We start from the raw sequence: 16,166 nt of genomic DNA on the forward strand, positions 1-16,166 counted from the left end.
CTTTAATGAAATGTTCAGCCAGAGTAGACGAGGAAGGTAAACCGGACAGAGGGACGAAATGAGCCATCTTCGAAAATCTGTCTACCACTACCCAAATAGTATTGTGATTCTTACTTGGTGGCAAATCAGTAACGAAATCCATACTAATATGGGTCCAAGGCTTGGACGGAATGGGTAGTGGTCGCAGCAACCCTGCTGGAGTTCTGCGGGAGGATTTGAACTGAGAACATAAATCACAGGAAGCAATAAACTCTTTGACGTCTCTCCTCATTGAAGGCCACCAGTAACTTCGAGAGAGAATCTCAAAGGTCTTGTGTGCACCGGCGTGTCCAGAAAAACGAGAGGCATGGAACCACGAAAGGATTTTCCTCCTCAGAGTAGGAGGCACGAGGGTCTTCCCAAATGGTAGCATTTTGGTGGATGAAGCAGCCAGAGAAATACATTTGGGGTCTAGAATAGCATGGTTGGGAACCTCTTCTACATCAGAGGACGTCACAAAAGCTCGAGATAGAGCGTCAGCTTTCTTGTTCTTAGCGGCTGGTTTGAAGGTTATAATTAATTCAAAACGGGAAAAGAAAAGAGACCATCTTCCTTGACGAGGGTTCAAGCATTGAGCAGATTGCAAATATGACAAGTTCTTATGATCCGTGAAGATCGTCACCGGATGGCGAGCTCCTTCCAACAAGTATCTCCATTCCTCTAATGCAGCTTTGATGGCCAGCAACTCCTTGTCCCCGATAGTATAATTTTTCTCTGCGGGCAGAAGACCCCGAGAGTAGAAGGCACAAGGATGTAATTTTTGTTGCTCCGAGCGTTGGGAGAGAATGGCTCCTAAGCCCACATTAGAGGCATCTACTTCTAGGAAGAAGGGGAGTGTCACATCAGGCTGTCGAAGAATGGGAGCAGACGAGAAGTACTCTTTGAGAATTTGAAAGGCTTGGAGAGCCTCAGATGACCATTGCTTAGTATTAGCCCCTTTCCGAGTTAGGGCCACAATAGGAGATGCAATGGATGAAAAGTCTTGAATGAAGCGTCTATAGTAATTGGCAAAACCTAAAAAACGCTGGATGGCACGAAGAGTAGTTGGCTGAGGCCAATGTAGTACAGCATTTACTTTGTCTGGATCCATCTTCAGGCCAACTCCGGAAACTATATACCCCAAGAATGGAATCTGGGGTAACTCGAATGAACATTTTTCCAATTTACAGAACAATGAGTTTTTCCGTAGTCTGGAGAGGACCTCTGCCACATGTTGGTGATGAGAAGGCAGGTCCTGTGAGAAGATCAATATGTCGTCCAAGTAGACAACGACCCATACATATAATAAGTCCCGAAAGATCTCATTGATGAAACCCTGGAAAACAGCGGGGGCATTACACAGCCCGAAGGGCATTACTAAATATTCGTAATGCCCATCTCTGGTGTTGAACGCGGTCTTCCATTCGTCACCGGAACGGATTCTAATTAAATTGTAGGCACCACGAAGATCCAACTTAGTAAATATCCGGGCTCCCTTGATGCGATCAAATAGCTCAGTGATCAGCGGAATGGGATACCGATTCTTGATAGTAATGGCGTTGAGTCCACGAAAATCTATACAAGGGCGTAATGATCCATCCTTCTTTTTGACGAAGAAGAACCCAGCTCCAGCGGGAGAGGTGGAAGGTCGAATGAACCCACGCTGGAGATTCTCCTGTATGTACTCAGATGTGGCTTGAGTTTCAGGTAACGAGAGAGGATAGACCCGGCCCCTGGGAGGAGTCTTGCCAGGTAGAAGGTCGATCGGACAATCCCAAGAACGATGAGGAGGAAGACGTTCAGACTGAGCTTTATCAAACACATCGGCAAATGAAGCATACTGAGGAGGGAGTCCCGGGGAGGAAGATGAGATGGAAGATTGCTGTACTTTAAGAGGAATAACTTGAGAAAGACAACGATGGTGACATTCAGACCCCCAAGACGTAACTTGAGGGGTGCGCCAGTCAATCTGGGGAGAGTGACACTGAAGCCATGGAAGGCCTAAGACAATCGGACTTGTCGTAACTGGAAGAATTAAAAACGAAATTTCTTCATGGTGTAGTACACCAATCTGAAGGGTTACTGGAGACGTACTCTGGGTGATGAGACCATTGATGAGACGTGATCCATCTATAGCCGTCACAGTAATGGGTGTTTTTAAAGTGATCACTGGTAGGGACCATTGATTCACTAGTGATTTAGAAATGAAATTTCCTGCTGCTCCGGAATCAATCAATGCCTGTGACTCAAAGGATTTGGTAGCAAAGGAGATCGTAACATCAAAAGCGCAGACTTTAGATTTCATAGACAATGGAGAGGACTCCAGGGACCCTAACTTCACCTCTCCAGAACTAGTTAGGGCCTGGCATTTCCCGATCTCTTAGGGCAAGAGCTGAGCATATGCGTGGAATCAGCACAATAGATACAGAGTCTATTCTTTACTCTTCGTTTCCTCTCCTCTGAAGATAATTTGGAACGTCCTATCTCCATGGGAATCACAGAGGATGGAGCTGGACGAAATTGAGGGTTTGAACGAAGAGGTGCTTTGACAGCCGTTGTTTTCTCAGACTCTCTTTCACGAAATCTCATATCTACACGATGGCAAAGAGAGATCAAATCTTCTAGTGACGAAGGAAGCTCTTGGGTAGTCAGTGCATCTTTAATTTTATCGGAGAGCCCCTGCCAGAAGGCGGCAACTAATGCTTCAGTGTTCCACTGAAGTTCAGAGGCTAAGATCCTAAATTGAATGACATACTGTCCTACTGTATGGGAGCCTTGTCGCAAACGAAGAATGCTGGAAGCAGCGGAGGTCACCCGACCTGGTTCATCGAACACACTTCGGAACGTGGAAATGAATTTGGCACTATCTTGTAGAATTGGATCGTTTCTTTCCCACAGAGGGGAGGCCCAAGCCAGGGCTTGTCCAGAAAACAATGAGATAAGATAGGCCACTCTGGAACGATGGGTAGAAAAATTTTGAGGTTGGAGTTCAAAATGGACTGAACATTGGTTAAGGAAACCTCTACAAGTTTTGGGGTCCCCGTCATATTTTGACGGAGTAGGCAGGTGAAGCGTAGGAGCTGTAGACACCTGGGATGGCACTGGGGAAACGGAGGAAAGCACAGGAGCTTCAATATTAGCTGTAACAGTCTGTCCAGATGTTCCTTGGGAGGTTAACGATTGGTAACATTGAAGTAACAGCTGTTGGCGAGCATCCTGTTGCTCCACACGGCTGACCAGATGCTGCAGCATCTCTTTAGCGGTAGGTTCCGTATCTGGGTCTGTCATGGCCTGATCTTACTGTCACGGGCACTAGGAGTCTTTACCCAGGGATCACCAGGTGATAGGCTTACCAGAGCAGTATAGGTGGTAATATGGTACTCTGGTAGCAGGGTGATCACGGAACAGGAAATAGCAGATGATGAGATGCTCAGGAAAGTCTATGACTAGCAGCACTGGCAATATGGAGGTAGTAATACACGAGGAACTGTATGGACAAAGGACACGTGAAGGTAGTCAGTGGTCTGCGGTAGCAAGTTGTACCACTGCTATAGTGAGGAGGAATGTCCAACAGAAACGAGGGGGTGATGAGAGTCAGCGGTCTGCGGATAGCAAGTTGTACCGCTGTCTGAGTGAAGGAATAGAATCCAAGTGGAGGTATCCGGGGAGTCAGTGGTCTGCGTTAGCAAGTTGTACCACTGCTATGTGAGAGGATACTGGAACAGGTGAAACTGGAAACAGGGGTCAGTGGTCTGCCACCAGCAAGTTGTACCACTGAATATATATGTGAGGAGGTGCACGGGGAGAGACTGCAACACAAGATATACACGGGCACCTTGACTTTGATCCACAGTAATATGCACAATATAAATGTATAGATGACTGAACAACACTGCCAATATAGAAAGTCTCTTGAAGTAGTCCAGCACGAGATAACACAGTCAATGATGGCAATAGACTCAGCGGATAGCACACTCCAGAGGAGAACCAACACAGTCCAGCAAGGTATGCAATACACAGCAAAGTCAATGAGAAGTATGCATACCGTGGTTCAGGAGAAGGCAGTCAGACAGGAGTGCAGAGATACCTGAACGGCAGGAGGCCGGCAGGATGCGAAGTCCCTGGATGGGTGAAGCGGTGGTCTAGTAGGTGCAGCGCACAGGTAGGTAGACCAGCAGGGAACACAGGAAAGCGTGGAGAGCGGATCAGCAGTAGGTGGATGAGTAGCGCTGAGGAGTAGCAGCAGCGGGTCTCTGCGGGAACACGGAGGTAGCCAATAGCAACCAGCAGGTGCAGTAACGATGGGACACGGGAGAGCAGAGTTGAACTGGAACTGTTGATCACGGAGAATAGCGGGTAGCAATAGTGGCAGCAGACTCAAGGAAACACGGGAGAGTTGACAAGAACTGAAGACTGAAGCGCACAGAGGCAGCGGATAGGAATCAGCCAAACAGTCACGATGAAACACAGACGGGTTGCAGGTTGAAGACTGTAGTGCACGGAGGCAGCGGATAGGAATCAGCTAGCAGTCATGATGATGAAACACAGACGAGTTGCAGGTTGAAGACTGTAGTGCACGGAGGCAGCGGATAGGAATCAGCTAGCAGTCACGATGATGAAACACAGACGAGTTGCAGGTTGAAGACTGTAGTGCACGGAGGCAGCGGATAGGAATCAGCTACCAGTCACGATGATACAGTAGATGGTAGAAGTGGTATGGGAACCACAGTAGTAGAAGTGGTTTGGAAACCACAGAGGTAGAAGTGGTTTGGAAACCACAGGAATCAGCTGGGCTGAATAAACGAGGAAACACAGGAACACCTTCAGAGACTCATGGGGAATGAGACTCCAAGATCAGGCAACGTGGTGTTGACCACAGGTGCTTAATATAGGGAGGTTGCCTGATCTGCCAATTAAGTTAAAGGAACATACACTGAAGGTTTAGAAAGGGCTGCGCATGCGCAGTCCCTCAGGATGGAGGACGGCCACGGTTCCTAAATGTCCGGGAAGAAGCACTCACAGTCCGGTGAGTGACAGTACCCCCCCTTTTAAAGGTGGGCACAGAACGCCTGGAACCGGGCTTGTCCGGATTTTTGGAATAAAACTTCTTCAGAAGGGCAGGAGCATTAAGATCTTCAGCTTTGATCCATGAACGCTCTTCAGGACCAAAGCCCTTCCAATGAACGAGGAAACGGAGGACTCCTCGCGAAATTTTTGCATCCAATACCTCAGTAATCTCGAAATCCTCCTCCTGATGAACTTGAACTGGCTGCGGTGCTGAGGGAGGAGTCGAGAAACGGTTGATGATGAGAGGTTTGAGCAAGGACACATGGAAGGCATTGGAAATCCGAAGATTCTTAGGAAGAAGAAGTTTAACACATACTGGATTGATAACTTGAATGATCCTATATGGACCAATAAAACGAGGGGCAAATTTCATAGATGGAACCTTCAAACGAATATTTTTGGTAGATAACCAGACACGATCTCCAATTTTTAGTGGTGGAATAGCCCGCCTCTTCTTATCTGCGAAAGACTTATATTTGTTAGATGTCTTCTTTAAACAGGTTTTGACCTGAGACCAGATATTTTTGAAGGTCTGACAAGCAGTCTCCACAGCAGGAACTTGGGTGGGCGGGAGGGCAGGAAATTCCGGAAAAGACGGATGGTGACCGTAGACCACAAAGAATGGAGTTTTGGATGATGACTCATGGTACATGTTGTTATGGGCGAATTCAGCCCAAGGGAGCAATTCTACCCAGTTGTCTTGGTTGGCTGAAGAGAACATCCTAATAAAAGTCTCAAGATCTTGATTGACTCGTTCCGTTTGTCCGTTAGATTGCGGATGGTAAGACGATGAGAGTGCTAATCGTATGCCCAAGGTTTTACAAAGGGCCCGCCAGAATCTGGAAACGAATTGTACTCCTCTATCTGACACAATCTCAGACGGACATCCATGGATGCGGAAGATTTCTTTAATGAAATGTTCAGCCAGAGTAGACGAGGAAGGTAAACCGGACAGAGGGACGAAATGAGCCATCTTCGAAAATCTGTCTACCACTACCCAAATAGTATTGTGATTCTTACTTGGTGGCAAATCAGTAACGAAATCCATACTAATATGGGTCCAAGGCTTGGACGGAATGGGTAGTGGTCGCAGCAACCCTGCTGGAGTTCTGCGGGAGGATTTGAACTGAGAACATAAATCACAGGAAGCAATAAACTCTTTGACGTCTCTCCTCATTGAAGGCCACCAGTAACTTCGAGAGAGAATCTCAAAGGTCTTGTGTGCACCGGCGTGTCCAGAAAAACGAGAGGCATGGAACCACGAAAGGATTTTCCTCCTCAGAGTAGGAGGCACGAGGGTCTTCCCAAATGGTAGCATTTTGGTGGATGAAGCAGCCAGAGAAATACATTTGGGGTCTAGAATAGCATGGTTGGGAACCTCTTCTACATCAGAGGACGTCACAAAAGCTCGAGATAGAGCGTCAGCTTTCTTGTTCTTAGCGGCTGGTTTGAAGGTTATAATTAATTCAAAACGGGAAAAGAAAAGAGACCATCTTGCTTGACGAGGGTTCAAGCATTGAGCAGATTGCAAATATGACAAGTTCTTATGATCCGTGAAGATCGTCACCGGATGGCGAGCTCCTTCCAACAAGTATCTCCATTCCTCTAATGCAGCTTTGATGGCCAGCAACTCCTTGTCCCCGATAGTATAATTTTTCTCTGCGGGCAGAAGACCCCGAGAGTAGAAGGCACAAGGATGTAATTTTTGTTGCTCCGAGCGTTGGGAGAGAATGGCTCCTAAGCCCACATTAGAGGCATCTACTTCTAGGAAGAAGGGGAGTGTCACATCAGGCTGTCGAAGAATGGGAGCAGACGAGAAGTACTCTTTGAGAATTTGAAAGGCTTGGAGAGCCTCAGATGACCATTGCTTAGTATTAGCCCCTTTCCGAGTTAGGGCCACAATAGGAGATGCAATGGATGAAAAGTCTTGAATGAAGCGTCTATAGTAATTGGCAAAACCTAAAAAACGCTGGATGGCACGAAGAGTAGTTGGCTGAGGCCAATGTAGTACAGCATTTACTTTGTCTGGATCCATCTTCAGGCCAACTCCGGAAACTATATACCCCAAGAATGGAATCTGGGGTAACTCGAATGAACATTTTTCCAATTTACAGAACAATGAGTTTTTCCGTAGTCTGGAGAGGACCTCTGCCACATGTTGGTGATGAGAAGGCAGGTCCTGTGAGAAGATCAATATGTCGTCCAAGTAGACAACGACACATACATATAATAAGTCCCGAAAGATCTCATTGATGAAACCCTGGAAAACAGCGGGGGCATTACACAGCCCGAAGGGCATTACTAAATATTCGTAATGCCCATCTCTGGTGTTGAACGCGGTCTTCCATTCGTCACCGGAACGGATTCTAATTAAATTGTAGGCACCACGAAGATCCAACTTAGTAAATATCCGGGCTCCCTTGATGCGATCAAATAGCTCAGTGATCAGCGGAATGGGATACCGATTCTTGATAGTAATGGCGTTGAGTCCACGAAAATCTATACAAGGGCGTAATGATCCATCCTTCTTTTTGACGAAGAAGAACCCAGCTCCAGCGGGAGAGGTGGAAGGTCGAATGAACCCACGCTGGAGATTCTCCTGTATGTACTCAGATGTGGCTTGAGTTTCAGGTAACGAGAGAGGATAGACCCGGCCCCTGGGAGGAGTCTTGCCAGGTAGAAGGTCGATCGGACAATCCCAAGAACGATGAGGAGGAAGACGTTCAGACTGAGCTTTATCAAACACATCGGCAAATGAAGCATACTGAGGAGGGAGTCCCGGGGAGGAAGATGAGATGGAAGATTGCTGTACTTTAAGAGGAATAACTTGAGAAAGACAACGATGGTGACATTCAGACCCCCAAGACGTAACTTGAGGGGTGCGCCAGTCAATCTGGGGAGAGTGACACTGAAGCCATGGAAGGCCTAAGACAATCGGACTTGTCGTAACTGGAAGAATTAAAAACGAAATTTCTTCATGGTGTAGTACACCAATCTGAAGGGTTACTGGAGACGTACTCTGGGTGATGAGACCATTGATGAGACGTGATCCATCTATAGCCGTCACAGTAATGGGTGTTTTTAAAGTGATCACTGGTAGGGACCATTGATTCACTAGTGATTTAGAAATGAAATTTCCTGCTGCTCCGGAATCAATCAATGCCTGTGACTCAAAGGATTTGGTAGCAAAGGAGATCGTAACATCAAAAGCGCAGACTTTAGATTTCATAGACAATGGAGAGGACTCCAGGGACCCTAACTTCACCTCTCCAGAACTAGTTAGGGCCTGGCATTTCCCGATCTCTTAGGGCAAGAGCTGAGCATATGCGTGGAATCAGCACAATAGATACAGAGTCTATTCTTTACTCTTCGTTTCCTCTCCTCTGAAGATAATTTGGAACGTCCTATCTCCATGGGAATCACAGAGGATGGAGCTGGACGAAATTGAGGGTTTGAACGAAGAGGTGCTTTGACAGCCGTTGTTTTCTCAGACTCTCTTTCACGAAATCTCATATCTACACGATGGCAAAGAGAGATCAAATCTTCTAGTGACGAAGGAAGCTCTTGGGTAGTCAGTGCATCTTTAATTTTATCGGAGAGCCCCTGCCAGAAGGCGGCAACTAATGCTTCAGTGTTCCACTGAAGTTCAGAGGCTAAGATCCTAAATTGAATGACATACTGTCCTACTGTATGGGAGCCTTGTCGCAAACGAAGAATGCTGGAAGCAGCGGAGGTCACCCGACCTGGTTCATCGAACACACTTCGGAACGTGGAAATGAATTTGGCACTATCTTGTAGAATTGGATCGTTTCTTTCCCACAGAGGGGAGGCCCAAGCCAGGGCTTGTCCAGAAAACAATGAGATAAGATAGGCCACTCTGGAACGATGGGTAGAAAAATTTTGAGGTTGGAGTTCAAAATGGACTGAACATTGGTTAAGGAAACCTCTACAAGTTTTGGGGTCCCCGTCATATTTTGACGGAGTAGGCAGGTGAAGCGTAGGAGCTGTAGACACCTGGGATGGCACTGGGGAAACGGAGGAAAGCACAGGAGCTTCAATATTAGCTGTAACAGTCTGTCCAGATGTTCCTTGGGAGGTTAACGATTGGTAACATTGAAGTAACAGCTGTTGGCGAGCATCCTGTTGCTCCACACGGCTGACCAGATGCTGCAGCATCTCTTTAGCGGTAGGTTCCGTATCTGGGTCTGTCATGGCCTGATCTTACTGTCACGGGCACTAGGAGTCTTTACCCAGGGATCACCAGGTGATAGGCTTACCAGAGCAGTATAGGTGGTAATATGGTACTCTGGTAGCAGGGTGATCACGGAACAGGAAATAGCAGATGATGAGATGCTCAGGAAAGTCTATGACTAGCAGCACTGGCAATATGGAGGTAGTAATACACGAGGAACTGTATGGACAAAGGACACGTGAAGGTAGTCAGTGGTCTGCGGTAGCAAGTTGTACCACTGCTATAGTGAGGAGGAATGTCCAACAGAAACGAGGGGGTGATGAGAGTCAGCGGTCTGCGGATAGCAAGTTGTACCGCTGTCTGAGTGAAGGAATAGAATCCAAGTGGAGGTATCCGGGGAGTCAGTGGTCTGCGTTAGCAAGTTGTACCACTGCTATGTGAGAGGATACTGGAACAGGTGAAACTGGAAACAGGGGTCAGTGGTCTGCCACCAGCAAGTTGTACCACTGAATATATATGTGAGGAGGTGCACGGGGAGAGACTGCAACACAAGATATACACGGGCACCTTGACTTTGATCCACAGTAATATGCACAATATAAATGTATAGATGACTGAACAACACTGCCAATATAGAAAGTCTCTTGAAGTAGTCCAGCACGAGATAACACAGTCAATGATGGCAATAGACTCAGCGGATAGCACACTCCAGAGGAGAACCAACACAGTCCAGCAAGGTATGCAATACACAGCAAAGTCAATGAGAAGTATGCATACCGTGGTTCAGGAGAAGGCAGTCAGACAGGAGTGCAGAGATACCTGAACGGCAGGAGGCCGGCAGGATGCGAAGTCCCTGGATGGGTGAAGCGGTGGTCTAGTAGGTGCAGCGCACAGGTAGGTAGACCAGCAGGGAACACAGGAAAGCGTGGAGAGCGGATCAGCAGTAGGTGGATGAGTAGCGCTGAGGAGTAGCAGCAGCGGGTCTCTGCGGGAACACGGAGGTAGCCAATAGCAACCAGCAGGTGCAGTAACGATGGGACACGGGAGAGCAGAGTTGAACTGGAACTGTTGATCACGGAGAATAGCGGGTAGCAATAGTGGCAGCAGACTCAAGGAAACACGGGAGAGTTGACAAGAACTGAAGACTGAAGCGCACAGAGGCAGCGGATAGGAATCAGCCAAACAGTCACGATGAAACACAGACGGGTTGCAGGTTGAAGACTGTAGTGCACGGAGGCAGCGGATAGGAATCAGCTAGCAGTCATGATGATGAAACACAGACGAGTTGCAGGTTGAAGACTGTAGTGCACGGAGGCAGCGGATAGGAATCAGCTAGCAGTCACGATGATGAAACACAGACGAGTTGCAGGTTGAAGACTGTAGTGCACGGAGGCAGCGGATAGGAATCAGCTACCAGTCACGATGATACAGTAGATGGTAGAAGTGGTATGGGAACCACAGTAGTAGAAGTGGTTTGGAAACCACAGAGGTAGAAGTGGTTTGGAAACCACAGGAATCAGCTGGGCTGAATAAACGAGGAAACACAGGAACACCTTCAGAGACTCATGGGGAATGAGACTCCAAGATCAGGCAACGTGGTGTTGACCACAGGTGCTTAATATAGGGAGGTTGCCTGATCTGCCAATTAAGTTAAAGGAACATACACTGAAGGTTTAGAAAGGGCTGCGCATGCGCAGTCCCTCAGGATGGAGGACGGCCACGGTTCCTAAATGTCCGGGAAGAAGCACTCACAGTCCGGTGAGTGACACTCTTCCAATTCCTGATCACCCTTGGTCTTGCATCTCAATGGATTTCATCACTGATTTACCACCGAGCAACGGCTACAACACCATCTGGGTCACTGTGGACAGATTTTCTAAAATGGCCCATTTTGTTCCACTAAAGGGCCTTCCAACTGCAACTAAATTAGCACAAATCTTTATTAAAGAGATCTTCCGCCTCCACGGTTGTCCTCTGGTGATAATCTCTGACCGTGGCATCCAGTTTATTTCTCGCTTCTGGAGAGCCTTCTGCAAGGACTTAGGTATCAGTCTTAAATTCTCCTCTGGGTATCACCCACAGACCAACGGTCAGACGGAGCGAGTAAATCAAGATTTAGAATTGTTTCTTCGTTGCTTTTCTTCACACAACCAATCCAATTGGAGTCTTCTGCTGCCTTGGGCCGAATTTGCCCACAACAACCATAATCATTCTTCTTCTGGATATTCTCCATTCTTCACTGTATATGGGACCCATCCCATTCTTCCCTCGTTTTCCTTCCCACCTCCCACGGTTCCTGCCGCCCACGCTATGACTCAAGATATGGCTAAACTATGGGTCTCCACCAAGCAGAACCTTCTCAAGTCTGGGCGTCATTATAAATCTTCCGCTGATAATCATAGAAGAGTCGTACCAGTTCTCCAGGTTGGGGACAAAGTCTGGTTGTCCACTAGGAATCTGAGACTACGGGTTCACTCCATGAAACTGGCACCTCGCTTCATTGGGCCTTTCTCAGTTACTCAAATCATTAATCCAGTTACGGTTAGACTCCAACTTCCTCTGGCGTTGAAGATCCATAACACCTTCCATATTTCCCTCCTTAAACCTCTGGTACTCAACAAGTTTTCCCACGTCCCTCCTGTTCCTCATGCTATTCCAACCACTATGGGGGACGAATATGAGGTTAGTCAAATCCTGGAGGAACGTAAATTTCGAGGACGTTTACAGTACCTAGTACATTGGAAAGGCTTTGGTCCCGAGGAGAGGTCTTGGGTTTTTAAAGAAGATTTGCATGCCCCAGGATTATTATCCGCCTTTCTTAAACGGCGCTCTTTACCAGATGTGTCTTCCGATTGTGAGGAGGGGGGTACTGTCAGACGCCGTCCCCACGCCTCCACGCTAAGCAGGGACGGACGTCTGTCTCCCTCTGAGCGTCCCGTTGCTAGGCAACGGAGACGCGTCTTCAGGCGGCGCGGTGCGCATGCGCGCCCGTCGCCATGACAACGGGACGCGCTGCTGAGGCTTCCTGTCGGCGGCCAGCTGTCTGACCGCCGAATCACTGTCCACCAATGAGGGATAAGGACTTCCTATATATATCCTGCTCTGACATCACTAGGATACCAGAGCAACTAGTTATCTAGCCTCCAGCGTTCCAGCTATACCTTCATTATATCCTATCTGTTGATTCCTGTTACTGACCCGGCTTCCTGACCTCGCCTTTGGATTTTCCCTGTGTCCTGTCTTGTTACTTCGGATTGACCTTGGCCTGCTGACTATCCTCTGCCTCCTGATTTGGTACCTTATCTGCCCGCTTGGTTCTGACTCGGCCTGTACAACTACGGATTTGCCCTTACCTCGCAAGTAGCTATCTGGGAGGGCCGCAACCTGCACATCGCTCGCTGCAAAGTCCAAACTTCCTTGCGGGGGTCCCTGGTGAAGACCGGCGGCGTGTTAGACTCCGCGCCTCCTTGTGTAGCTGAGCCAATACTTGCAGGTACTAAAGTCACCTCCGTGACAGGAGGTACGTGAGAGAACACTCACCCGGATTGTATAGAGCCTGCCTGTGTGACCATCTGACATCTCCTAACTTGGCAGGGCAGCTTAGGCACCCCTGCCTTCTCCCGGCGGATCCATCTATAACCTCCCCCATCAATGTGTGGTGCGTTGGATCCAACCCGGATTGCAGTTGCACCCCACAGAAGCCTGCTGACCAGAAAACACAGCTACGGCAACAACTTCATCAAGTGTCAGGGCCCTGACTGGTGACTGCCCCCCTACCTCTCTCGGGCACAAGGACCATTTTGAGTACCGGACACACTAAGTGGCTCCTATCTGTACCCCTCAGTGATCCTTCATCCAGCTGCACCGCTACCAGGTTCTCTGCCAGAGTTCCTTGTGTCTTGCGTCCCAGGAATCTAGCCGCGACCATCTGTGAGCCTGCCACAGTGAGTACCGGCTTCTTGCTCTGCGCTGACATGCTCAGCCTGTATAACACAAGTGTACCTGTACAATCCAATTGCACCGATCGAACCACTTTGTTCATTTTGCTATCTGCCTTTTTAGTGGACATTTGCTATCACTACAATACACCCATATTGTAATGCTCTGTTGAGCCTTCAACTCGGTACAACTACTCCAAGTGACCTTGGCTATAACTGTACCATACCGAGGTGACTGAGTCAATTTAATCTCACAGGAAAAATCAAAAATAACAAAAAAAACAAACAAAAATGAAAAACACAACCTTGCTGTGCTGGGACTTCATCCTATGTAGAAATCGACGTGTCCCACCTGGCTGGAGGTTCTCTGATTACTTGAACCCTATAGCGAATAAGAGAAATCCGATGTAAAACCCTCCATGGGTCTCTGAGCCTGAGGGTCAAGATGATTTAAGCAGAATGTTTTAACCATTTCTACGCATATGACCAGAGCCCCTTTTCCCTACCCCTTCAACCCTTTTTTCATCGCTCTGATAGGAGAGGTCTGAGGGGAACAAGATATACACAAGAGTCAAAAAGCAGATTATAAAATCCGGGAAGGAACTTGTATTTAAAATGACCTCTTAATATAGTAAGCATGCTGGAGGAAATACAGCTTCTATATTCACATCTGCTTCTAAGAAAGTAACAGCATCCTCGCCGCCATCTGATCAATCTCGCTCTTCAAGTCCTATCTCTCAGCTGGACAAGGGCATAGATCCGATAGTTCAGGCAGCTCTCACTAACCTAGCGCAAGACATTAAACTTACTTTCCAGCAAGAACTTAAGAAAGCGACTGTTGAGTTCAAATCAGAAATTGCAGCTCTCGGCACTAGAACTGACACTCTTGAATCAAAAACGGATAATATATGTCGGGCTCAAACGCCCTATGAGCGAGAACTAGCACTGCTTCGCTCTGATATGGACGCTGTGAAAGAGAAACAAGAAGACCACGAGAATAGATCTCAGCGAAATAATTTGAGGATCCGTCATGTACCAGAATCGGTTGCTAACTCTTCCATACCAAACTTCATCTCCAGCCTCTTCAAACATTTACTTCCTGATCTGCTAGACAGAGAAATTCTAATGGATCGTGCATATCGAGCTCCCAGAGCTAAACCAACAGCTGATCAAAGGGCGCGAGACATCATTGTTCGTCTGCATTATTATCAAACGGAAGAAAAAATACTTAATGCAGTTAGACCCAAATATATGATTGACTTCAAAGATATGCAACTTCAGATATTTCAAGATCTGGCTCCTTCCACTATTCAGAAAAGCAGAAATTTACAGCCCGTGATGCGAATACTCCGTCAACATAACTTCCGATATAGATGGGGATTTCCATTCCAGCTACAAGTGTTTGCAGGGAACTATCCTATATGCCAAATCCTTACCTCAAGGGCAAGATATCCTTGCTAAACTCAAGATTCTTCCAGATCCCACCTCTTCTACAACACGTAGTAATCCTTCAAGATCTGATTCAGCACCTCCTCCCGACTGGACAACGGTGGAACGACGGTCTGCAAGATCTCCTGCGGCACCAGACTGACTGCGAACTTTTGAAAGCCTCTAATAGGGTCCATCCTCCTTCTTTTTGGACTCAAGCTCTCACACGTTGATTACCTTGTGTCCTTCTATGTTACAAGAACTCTGCTGTCTCTTTTCGTTTTGTCGCTTGGTAAACGCCAATGGCACCTAATAAACGATTTACCTTTTGTTACTTACACCATTTGTTACTTACACCAGGTCTTCTACAGTTTATAGATTATATCCCCTTATGGGACTTAGTATTCAGTGGTATAATAGTATTGTTGGTACCCTGGCTTGACATCATCAGTAATGTTGTTGTTGTTACAGATTTGATGCTACACTATGGGTTATGTTGTTTTGGGTTGTTTTTTTTGGGGGGGGGGTTCTCCCCCTTTCACCCCTGCCTTATTTTCCCTCTGGTCAATTACTCACCCCAATAATGTTTTAGTTTCACCAGCCAACTGAGCTGGACAGTTTTTCACGGCCCCTCGTATGGCCAGCCAATACCTCACTAAATATACCACCCCCCACAAGCACCCTTACTAGTATTGCAATGTATTTTTTTCATTGTGTTATTATTTCTTTGATAGCCCTATCAGGGGCTCTCCTCTCTGAGGGTTATGGCCTATTTAGGCCTCCTTCTCATCTTTCCTCTCTTCTTCCTCTTGCCTGTGGCTTCCTTCCCTGCTCAACCTTCCCTCTCCCGAAATACCAGGTGGACTGATGCTTATTTTCGCTCTCAATTTATTTCTGTAAAAAAATTTTTTTTTGCTGATATTATGTAGGACTCATGCTATCTCCAACACCCATGGCGCTCAAAGTGCTCTTGATTAATGTCAACGGCCTGAACTCACCTACTAAGCGTGTGGTGGTCTTGGGAGCCTGCAGGAGAGAGGGAGCCGATATATAGTTTTCCTCCAGGAGACCCACCGCACAGGACAGCATACTCGTCTCCAAAGTAAGCTTTATACTCAAACGTTTTTTGCCTCTACAGATTGCAAGAAACGTGGAGTAGCAATTTTAATACACAATAGAGTTCCCTTTTTCCTAACCAAATCACATTCTGACCCAGAGGGCCGTTATTTGATTCTGATAGGCACACTCCGTTCTGAGCAAATCACACTTATCTCTCTTTATGCACCAAATCAGGGTCAAAGCTTCTTTTTCTCAGAAGTGTTTAATCGTATTGGGCGCCTTGCAGAGGGTCATATAATTCTCGCTGGAGATTTTAACACCATTTTACACCCAACACTAGATAGGTCCTGTGGTTCTTCCAGCCAAAAATCTCCTTCTTCCTTAAAAGACTCCAAATCCTTATTAACATGCATACGCAATTTAGCGCTACATGACACCTGGCGTCTGAAAAACGCTGATGCAAA

Source organism: Mixophyes fleayi, chromosome 3, assembly GCF_038048845.1.
Source record: "Mixophyes fleayi isolate aMixFle1 chromosome 3, aMixFle1.hap1, whole genome shotgun sequence".
Taxonomy (NCBI): domain Eukaryota; kingdom Metazoa; phylum Chordata; class Amphibia; order Anura; family Limnodynastidae; genus Mixophyes; species Mixophyes fleayi.